This window comes from Limulus polyphemus, unplaced genomic scaffold (genome assembly GCF_000517525.1).
Source record: "Limulus polyphemus unplaced genomic scaffold, Limulus_polyphemus-2.1.2 Scaffold395, whole genome shotgun sequence".
Classification (NCBI taxonomy): domain Eukaryota; kingdom Metazoa; phylum Arthropoda; class Merostomata; order Xiphosura; family Limulidae; genus Limulus; species Limulus polyphemus.
In genome coordinates this window covers 201524-213079 of record NW_013666005.1, presented here as the reverse complement: position 1 = coordinate 213079, position 11556 = coordinate 201524, and the positions used below count along the sequence as shown (strand labels likewise).

At 29.4% G+C, this 11556-nt stretch overlaps 1 pseudogene; it reads left to right on the top strand.

The window, feature by feature from the left end:
* Positions 1-11556, top strand: part of LOC106457951 — a 57382-nt pseudogene that overhangs the window by 13585 nt on the left and 32241 nt on the right.

Below are 11556 nucleotides of genomic sequence, written 5' to 3'. Positions count from 1 at the left end.
ATATATATATATATAGTACCTAGACCACTACTATCTATGTCATATCCCAGCTGGCTCCATGAGCCTTGGTGTATGGCATAAGCCATCATTGGCACTTGATATGGTAGATGTAGTATGGTTGACATACTATAACATGTTCCTTTTTGTTTTTACTCATAGGTTCTTAGAATTAGACTAAAATGCATTACTGAAATGTAGCCTTACAACTGAACTTAAGGTTTTGTCATTAATATTTGGTTATGTATCTATTCCTTAGTGTTAAAACATCATTTAAATTTTAACATTGGACTGTTTTATTGAACCTATGAGAATATATGGCATGCCCTTTCATAGTATTAGTAAATTACATTTATAATGATAATAATAAATTTATTACACAGTGTTTCTAAAAATGTTTATATGTATTGAAAATGTACACAAACCCTGCAAGTAACACTTAAATTCAAAAATCATAAACAAACATTAACAGTATGTGTGCATTTATTTTTTGTTAGATGTCTTTGAAGAAACCAGCACAAGAAAATTGATTAAAATGTTGGAGAAATTTAGAAAAGCTTGAACATTTCAGCATGTCTAACCAATTTACATGCAGCAGTGATGATGAACAAAGGTATGATAATTTATTTAACTTTTTAGAATTTATATTTTTTAGATGATTGTTTATAATAAAATAATATAACAGTATGTACTAAATGCAATTTTTTGTTTTCAACTTATAAGGAAATTTATAAATATATGGAAAAGAACATGCAAGATGCTACAGGAATAAGGATTTCCTTAAACTGAAATACTTATTTCAAGATACATGTATCAAGAAAAAAGAATGGCAAGTGTATGTGTTAAGGGAGCGAAAATAAAAAAATTACACTTGATTTTTTGGTTTTAGGCACAGTTATTATTATTTGGAATATACTTCGTGCATTTCATGGATCAATTACAATTTTATTTAAGCTCAGAATTTACAAAAAGCAGAAAAGTTAAATATTATGTATTTGGTACTTCAAATGTTGTAATCTTTAAGATGCTGTGTTTTATGGATTGTTTTGACAGGATATTTGATAAGGCCACTGTAAATGGGCTTATATTGTTCTTGGGGTATAGGCTGGTTCTATAAGTTGTCAGTGCACCAGGAAATTAGATGCATCAATGATTGGGAAAAAATAAGCTTAATTCTTGGAAGCTATAGCATTTTGTGTGCTCTAAAATGAAATCTGAGGCCTGCCTTGTCTTAAAGCAGGGCTTGAAAATTTGTGGAAGAATAGCCACTTGTCCTACAGGGTAAATGACAGAACATTTGTACTTGTCCTGCACAAATTTTACTTGTCCTTCAAAATGTTTCAAACAACATTATATTAGGTAAAGAGAAGTATATTTAAAACAATAAACTAACCTTACTATTTTATTTTATTACAACAATTATTATGTCATGATAAATGTGAAAAACTTGTGATGCTGATCTTATTCGTGCAACAGCTTGTGAACATTTTTGACTCATCCTGAAGAGTTATTTACTAGAGAGATTCCAGCAGTTGCACAATAAATGAATGGCCTATTTGAAATTTGGATTTTTGACCTATGAGCCAACCAGTATCACTTTTCATATTGATATATATGTAAATATGATGTGCTAAGCACTGTAAAATAACAATTTATTGACATCTTGTTCCAAATAATGTTGTTATATAAATAATGAGTCTAAAAGAGGTTGGAACAAGCCAGGAAAAATATGAGAACATGGCATGTTCAAAGGTTTATGTAGCTGTTAGGAAATATGTACGCATGCCTTTGACTATCAAATGAAGCTTGGATATGATGGTAAAGAAAATATTCCCATACAGATGCTTTGTAATTTTGGATAATCTAAGCTTTAGTTTCACAAAATGTAACTTATTTTGTACACACAAGTACAAACTTTCAGCATCAAGGGCCTTAAAACAGAATCATGGCCCTAGTTGTTACACCATTCGTTATGTATGGTAACAGCACCAGAGGCTGTGATAATGAGATACACATATTGACATAAAGAAAACAATGAGAGTTTAATGATAGAAAAAAGAGAGAGACTGGATTTATTGAAATCTACCTGTTTATTTTTAGCAATGCAATTACAAGTGCATTAACTTTAACAAGCTGAAAAAATGCATTCATTCTCTTTGATGAGTGTGTAGAAAAATTCAATTTATTCATCCTCTATTCGTATATACGAGCAGATGAGTGGAATTTTCGAGGCATGCTTAAAGTATGTTCGGATGAAACTAACATTTTTATCTTGATTTTATTCTAAATTGTTCAAGAAAATATTAAAAGTCAAGACAAAAGAGAAAAACCTTTTAGATAAGAAAAAAGCAACCTTCTCTAACTCTACAAAATACCCTATTACACTTATGAGAGTTCTATACCTCATACTATAAATATGAATTACTGATTAATGCCTGTAAATAAATTTCTCCCTACCTTGTGGCTTGCACTGGCTGTTTACCAAGTTACAACTTTAGAAAGAACATGTTTGGGAGTCATAAGAAGCTTCATCATTGTCTAAAATTATACATACTACTAACAGTGATTCAAAGAAACACATGCATGACTAATAGTAACATAAAGACAGCTTTCATAATTGGGAAAGTGGAAATATGCCAACACAGCATTCAAGCAATGAAACACGGTTTTTAAAGTTGACGGTGCACTATTAATGCTTTGCCCCTATACTGTATATATATATATATATATATATATATATATATATATTTATAATACATTGCTTGTATACATTATCTCTTAAGATTTTTTCTTGCAATTTCTAACAAATTACAAACAATAGGAAACTTATTTTACATGAGATTTTAAGCTCCTTTAATAAAGATGTAAGTTTGGTGTGTTAATCTTTATGATGGATGAAGGCAGGATTGCAGAATAGTTACAAGTACTCAATGTGTGCTGAAGGATTTGGTCAGGATCTAAATATTTTACTGCAGAGCTGACAGGAAAAGTTTCATTTTAGCTCCCCCCCCCCCCACCTTAAATTTCAATAAATTGCTATTGGTGATCTTGGAATATTATAGAGTTAATTTTGATTTACTGAGCATTATCAGCAGTACAATTTTCTGTTTTGTCTGAACATTCATCACTGTATGTGTAAAACAAAAAGTATGTGCAATATGAACATGACTAAAGTTACATATAAACCATTGTTAGCATTCTAGTAGTTGAAAACTCAATTATTATTATTATTTTTAGAAGCATGTTAACACGTATAGCAAGGCTTTTCAAGCTTTCTTAAACTACTCACATTAGATAAAATAACTTAAATTGTTTATTTGGTAGTGTCATCTTAATGTGTTAGTTCTAAAAAAGCTGAAGATTCAGTGCAATTATCATAACTATTGACATCTGTCTTCAAATATGTATGCCATCATCTTTATATGCAAACCAATGTTACTTTTATGATGATTAAAAACTCATTCATTATTTTGACAGCAAATTAATACATGTAACAAGAATTTTTAAACCATCGTGATCTATTCTAACATACATGTAAGATCTAGGGCAATATGTTTGTGGAAATTCAGTAGCTCATCTTATACATGTGTATGTTAGTCACTAAAATGTATATTATGTTAGTAAAATAAGTTTAAAAAAAAATATATATGTATATATAGCTTGTATTCTGCATACAAGATTAAAATATTAACACATACATTTCAGAAGTAGTTACTCCATTTCATATTTTTTAAGTGTGTTTTGTACAATGGCTAATTAGTTTGTTTTGTGGGTTCACACAATATTTACAAAGATGGGAAGTGGATAAATAATGATAATTGATATTTTAAATGAGCAGGTGTGTCGGGGGTATTCATCGAGTTCAGAAACGCAGGGTGCATAATGAAGTAGAACGAAGGCGTAAAGATAAGATCAACTCTTGGATTCTTAAAATTGGAGAACTACTTCCTGACAAAGATTCCAAAAGACAGGTAAGTTTCACATGTACTATACGAATAGAATTATAGTATAACTAGTACTTCAAATTTCATTGAAAAAAATCACCCTCTCTTTTTTTTATGGCATTAAAATTTGATTGTAGAGTAATATGAGTATTATTTTTTTGCTGGATGGTCAACTTGTTATTTCTGCTACTTTAGTATACTGTACTTTGCTACAGTTCATGATTAGAGCTAGGTGATAAGTGGAATTTGCTAATCAATTAATTGTCAGGCTTATTAACCCTCTGGATATGGGTAGGTAAAAGTGCTTTTTATGGAGGTACAGTCAAAATTTAATTAAGCTACTTTATTATCAGTGCATTTTAATAAACTTGGCATCAAAACCTAGTTATTGGATCAAGTTTCAGTATTATATAAGTTTTAATTTCTTAATTTTAAAAGGAATATTTAAATAAATATATCATGTGACACTTGTTCATTCTGAATTGCCCAGTTTAGATATTCTTTCTACCTCTGTTTGAGTTTCTGAGTTTTAGTATAAATTACAAACTTATTGTATAGATATTGTTAAGAATTAATTTTAATAGCCTCCAGTTATCTTGATTTACAAAGATGTAAACCAGAAAGTCAAACCTATATGCCAATTCCTCCTATCACATTAACCTTTTCACGATGGGCTCGTGCAACTTGCGGAAAACAAGTTGCAAAATTCACTTGTACAACAATAAATGCAGTAACTCTGAGATTTTTTAACATATCCTCAAAAACTGGCAAAATTTAACAATCGTAAAAATCTTGTACATAAAAAATGGCATTATTTTAATTGTTTTTACTAAAATATGTTATTTGTCTGTTGTAGTTACTTGCACTCAAACTCTTAACAAATTGAGTGCAAGGTGATTTTCATTTTAAGTATAAAAATACTTTTCTTTGTCATATAGTTTTCATATTTAATTCGCATAATCTCTAGAACCTAAAAGGATATCAAAAGTTTTTTAAGGTAAATATTTGTATTTTATATTTCGTTTTTGGTACGATATCACTAACCCTAATTAATATGATCAATGTACAATGCAATGAAATGATTAAAGTTAGAGAATAAAAAAGTACACACCTTTTGATTTTTTGTAGAATATCTTTAAATATGTTGTTTTGTTTATATTCATTCATTATTTCGGGTCTTTTCCTTTTCACATATAGTTAATTTTAATGTTTTGTTTTCTGTTCTTGTCCTTTACCACTTATTATTATTCATCCTGAAACAAGTCAGTGGTGCCCTTGAGGCATATTAGTTTCTTTGGGAAACATGCACAACCCTTTTGCAAAATTTTTATTCAGCGATTAATATCATAAGCCTTGAGAATGGATGCAATGTACGATGTATATTTAAAAAATGTTTAAACCTTTTAATCATGCATCTTAAAACACAACTAGTAAATATATAACTAAAGTATAATAGTAAGACCTAAATACAATTTAAACTGTATTTCCAATTATAACATACTTATGTAAGAAACAACCATAAGTGCTATTGTCCATCAAACAGCCAACCATGTTCTAGTCAATTTCATGTCCTCCATGACAACTTTGTGCCAATTTCAAAATAACTGTTGTTAGATTATACTGTAAAATGAGCTATTTCTAATGGTTAGAAATGTGTATGTAACATCTACATGGAGACTATAAAACTCGAAGAAATCTCTTGAAGGTGGGCGTAGCAGCTGTCAGGGGTTAAAAATATTTATTACTTGTTCCAACTGTTTTCACTCTGAGAACTTTGAAACGAAAGAATCAAAAGGTTATTTAAGCATTTCATTGTCTAGACGTACCCCTACAGTACTGCTGTCGTGTTATTGAAGATATAGTGTGTTAAACGTAGAGAACTTTCATAGCTAGTTGGTCATGTAACAATACATCTGAAGTTTTAAGTAGTTTTTTAAAGGTATATTTTGAAATAAAGGACTTAAAACTTGGATAGAATAAAACTTTGAATCATAACACATATTATAATATTAAATTCATTCACATATATTGATATTAAGGGTGTTTAATTAAATTTTGAATGTAATGCAGTGACTTGTGCCGAAAAGCATTTAAAGGGGCTCCTGTTGCAAAAAGTTATTGTCTATCAAAAAATATCAGTAATTCTCTTGAACATTTGCTAACACTATATTTATAACTAGTAGAGAAGAAAAATTTAAATTACTGAATTATGTAATAGGCTAGTATATTCTCATTACAGCTTTTGAATTATTTAGCCTACTGATTCATAATTTCCATCATTGAGTTCACCTCGACTAAGGAAGGGAAATATTTTTCTTCACTTATAAAGCCATTTAAATTATACTAATTACAGGATATCATATCTTTTGTGTGAGATATAGTTTCCTAATGAAAATTTGAAATAAATATATAATGCAGTAAAGTACTAACAATAGTACTACCAAAAATTAGGTTAACTTTTATTGAACCTTCAAGACTTTGACTACAAAAAATACAATGTATAATTTTTATTAATTGTTATAAAAGTAACTAAAATATAAAAATTAGAAACTTGTTAGATTAGATGAAGAGACACAAATTTAATAAAGTTTCTCAATGAAATATATGTGTGAACTGCGTATGTGTTATGTAATTTAATATTTTGTTTTACTGTAAATTGAGCTCTTTGCCTGCCAGGTGTTTATAACTTTATTAGAAGTTCAAAGAGCAAGAAAACTATAAAATTAAATAAAAACAGATGTAAACTGTTACAACCCTGAAGCTTCTTAGGATAAATAATTATAAGTTTCTGTTACAGTCTGCAGTCATTCTTGGAAAAAAAGGGATAATTTAGATATTTTTCTTTTTTTTTTGTGGTGGTTATAAGATTGGTAAAATGGGCCAAGCTCATTTAGTGCTAGGGTATAGAAAATAACAAATTAAATTTTACTGAAAAACTTTGATATTCATTTAGGAGATTCTAGAGGTTATGCAAATGAAATTTGAAAACTGTAAGATGGAGAAAAAGTATTTATCTTAACGGGAAAATCACCTTACCCTCAGATTATGACTCCACAAGTTCACAGACAAATCTTTAATAAAAGTACTTATCAAAAGATTGAGTTTTTGTGCACAGAAAACTTGTGATGTTTACGAAAAACATGCCAAGTTTTGTAACTTACTAAATTAAAAGTTATTTATAGTTTTGTGGTTATATGATGGTTAAAAGGTTGGTCAAAATGAAGCAAGCTCATAGATTACATTCAGCTAATTGATAATTTTCACATGAGACTTGGATAGGTAGAATAATTGAAAATAGCAATAGCTGGAAACACTAATTTTGATTGATTTTTTATTTATTTATGTGAATCATGACACTAATTGATTAACTGTATTATGACTGGTGGTAATTTCTCAAAGGTTCAAGTCATGCTAGCATGTCAACTTACAAAATAAGTAAAAATAGTAACTAATTCTATTTCAACAATTTTTTCAACTTGAAAATATCTACAAATTGATATTTTGTAATTTTGTAAAATCTCTGTAGTATAATTTGCAAAGAAAAAAATTAAAATAGTTTGAAATTTGATTTCTGTGCAGCTTCAATGGGTATTTCGTGTAAACAAGGCCATTTCAGATACTTTAGAAGTGTTCTGCCCATCCCAAGGTATAGGTTTATATTTACCTAGGCCCTTTCATCCCATAGTAAAGAACTTATCCAAGGTTGTTTTTCATACATTACTTTCTTTTACTCTCACAGAATATTTCAATAACTCGATTTTGAGAGGCTTTTACAGTGCCACAACAACTGGGTTGGACAGTAACTAATAAATCTTAGCCTTCAAATAGGATAGAACCAATGGCTATAATGATTACATAGGAAAGATTCTTGTCTCTCTACATAAATGTAAAGTAAATTCAACGGGGCTAAGCAGTGAGCTACGATTTCTCAGAAAGTGATTAGTGAAAGCTCTCATAGTGGAGAACAAAGGATTTTATGAACTTAGGAACAAGCCACATACTTGAGATTATTGTAATTTATTTTGACAGTCTTTTCATTTATAATAATATTTTTGTGTTACAGTATGTTTGTTTTGAAACTATAAGAATATTCTTCTCTAAGAAGACATCAGGTAAGGATATTTAAGGTTAGTGAGAATGGTAAATTAAAACCAGGAGTTCTGTGATGGCAAATTAGACAGATGACACAAAACCTTTTTGTCTGGTATATATATATTAGTAAATTTATTGTTATTCAACAAATACAAGTACAAGAGTTCCTTAGTTATTGAAAACAATCAATAATTATCAGAGAGAAGTGGAACTTCACCAAAAATATAGTTGGAAAAATATCACCTGTATCAATATAGACACATGTTACTGATGTTGTGACACTGTCTTACTATATTTTATGTAGTTTTAGTTCTCTTTCCATAAAGAAAACATATTTCGAAAATGGAGGAAAAACTGTGATTTTAATTTATGCAAAAATCTATGAATTTGAAAAAATTATTAAAAGTGTGAAATACCGGTTATAACGAATTAATATGGTTTCAAACAATATGAGGAATTGATGCAAAAAATAAATAGTTTCAAAAAACTGGTTAAAAAACATTGTTATACAACTACTATACTCTAGGGACTATTTAGTTTATGAGATTTTGTTTTAATAGATAATTGGTGTATTTCTGGTAGTATTGAAAAGTGAAACACATGATTTATTTAAGAAATTTTATTTATATTTTATATTAAAGCATCTCTTATTTTTATATAACTAAAGGTACGAAGATAAGTTAACCAAATGATGCACAAAGTTGATCATGTTAAAAATTAAGATGGTTGGTAAAGGAAAACATTTAGAAATGTTATAATTTTTAGGCCACATTACAAAATGTTTCTTGGTAGTAATTCTTACAAAACAACTTTTAAATTCTTGGTTTTGGCAACTCTGCTCTTCTGCTTCATAAGTACAGATTTGTTCAGTTCATTCCATTATTTCTGCAGCTGTATTTTAAACCAGTTAGACATTCTGTTTTCTGGTATCCATGTTTGACCAGCTGATCCATAGCTTCAGGTACTGCAGGATGTGACGTAGATATAGGAACATGTTTTCCACGTTCAAGTTTCCAACCATAATTAGTAGTATAAGGAAGTTCTGTTTGTGGTTTATTTGACCACTACTGCATCATAGCCTGGTAATGAACTCTGAAAATCATTTTGGTTAATGGAGATTGAGTTTATGGCAGCCATTTTGCTTTTGCCTGCATGTGACTAAATAGATGCTATCTTGTTGTCTGGCCTTCTGAAGCCTATATATGGTACATGATCTTCTATTAACCTAATGTACACAAAGGGTCGGTAGAACAACTACAAGTTTATTTCCTATAAATTTTTACTTCCGTGGTGCAGTGTTATTGGCATATAATTCTCACTTTTGACTTCTAATCAGCACGTATACATATACACTCGAAAATTCTTTTAGTTCTACTTCTACGAACAGAACACTGATTTGGTGGTTTGAGTGACTGTATTACCACTATGCCAAGATCCATTTCTTTAGTCACACTATTAAGTTAGTTCCAATCTATATTAAATGTGTGATTCAAATTATGATAAGCAAGTTAATCACTCAGCTCCAAAACTGACCCCTGAGGTACTACACTAGTAGAAAGAACCCATTTTGATTGGAACCTAGAGCTCGTCACTTAACTTGATTAATAAATATAATTGAATATGAGCACTGATTACATCAATTTGTATCATGTAAAATAATCAGTTAACTGAAATTATGATTAAATTGATTATTCTTACAGAACTAATCAATTAACTGAAATTGTTTTAATTATTCCAACTCTCCAAGAAGATTCGATTAGTTGAATGTCATTGATTAGTGAATTCAGTGATTAATTGATCATCAAATTCCACTAATCTCTCAGCTCTAGTGGACTTCATTAATAAAATTTTACTATCTTCTATCCAACCACTCTAAAATCCAATTAACTAGCCCTTTTCCAACCCTTACTGTTAAGCAACATAATGTTAGAGGAGTTGAAAATGGTAGATAACTATATAAAATATAAAGATAATGTAGTTACTGTGTATAGCCAGTTGTGTCCGTATAGATAAAATACATAAATGATTTTATTACAGTGTTTCAACTTTAACTAATGATACACGCGTGCAAATAACATTCGTTATTAATGTCAGAAATATGTTAATGGTTATTGATATTTCACAGTTATACATGCTTCAGAATAACCAGTTTAAAATTAAGTTTATATGTAATAGCAGATATTTTCATTTTGATGATTACACAGATGCACACACACACACATTTATATATAGTTGGTCCACATTGTGTTAAAAGTTTTATTTTTGAGTTTAAAACACTTTTTTTTTTAAATTGATACAAATTAAATAATCTTAAATATTCGTGTGGCAGAGAGGTTAGACATGACATCTACTGACAGTATCAGTAATAAGTATTCGTAACTTTTTTTTTTCTCTAAGTAACTTTCACAAGAACAGTTAATCCTGTGAAATATATACTACATACAAATTCACAGTATAGTATAATTGTTGAAACTGGTAAACTCTAAAAGCCACTTAATGATAATTGTCCACCCCAGTTCCTAATTGCTGTCAAACTTGTGTACGTGTATGAATAGTTTACTCTATGTACGCATGAAAAAGTGGTAAATCAGAATGAAAGAGCATGCTAAGCTAAGACTTAATTTTCTGTAGCAGGATCACTAAAAATGTGGAGATACATTATAACAGAACATTAGTGCATAAATATATAATATTCTTAACTAGAAAAACACAAGAAGTGTGCATCAAGATGAACAAAAAATGTTTTTTTGAAATGAAGTCTTACTTTACAGAGTAAACATGGAATTCTAGAGAAAGCTGTGAAGTATATCAACTATCTTAAAGAAACCAATGAAAATCTTCTGTTGGATAAATGTACTGAAGTGCAAGGTGAGTCATTACACAGAACCTTTTTAATTCTTAAATGTAAAGCTGTATGTGAAATTATTATAAAGTTAAATGTTTTCAAATGAAAAATTCAATATTTAATAAAGTATATAACTATCAACAAATAAATATTGATCTATTGGTGATTGTTGTTTTTATTAGCATATAAGTCTGTTCTGTGCAATCAGTTATTACAAATAACATTATATACACAAACCACCTATACTGACAGAATTTTCTTCCTTTTTAGTGAATCATGCCTATTTTCAATTTTAATTTGAAAGTTTTAAAGTTAACTATACATATGAATAAAGTATTGAGTGAAAGTTCCTGAAGTTAATTAAAATTGTATGATTAAATTTTTTTTTCAGCCTTTGGTTAATTTTACTATTTACATGTGCCTTTGAAAAAAAAAACGTTCCCGTTACCAAACATTGTATCTGTAGGTTTATATTGTTACTGTTTAAAAATATTTTTTAACTATTTGGTGAACAAGAGTGATATAAAAAGCACCACTGTTACTTTCATCAGTTTATCACCCTTGTTCTACTTTCCTTCTTAATTCTTAGCTGGCCAGGTGGTTAGGGCGCTCGACTCGCAATCTGAGGGTCGCGGGTTCGAATAACCTGTCACATCAAACATGCTCGCCCTTTCAGCT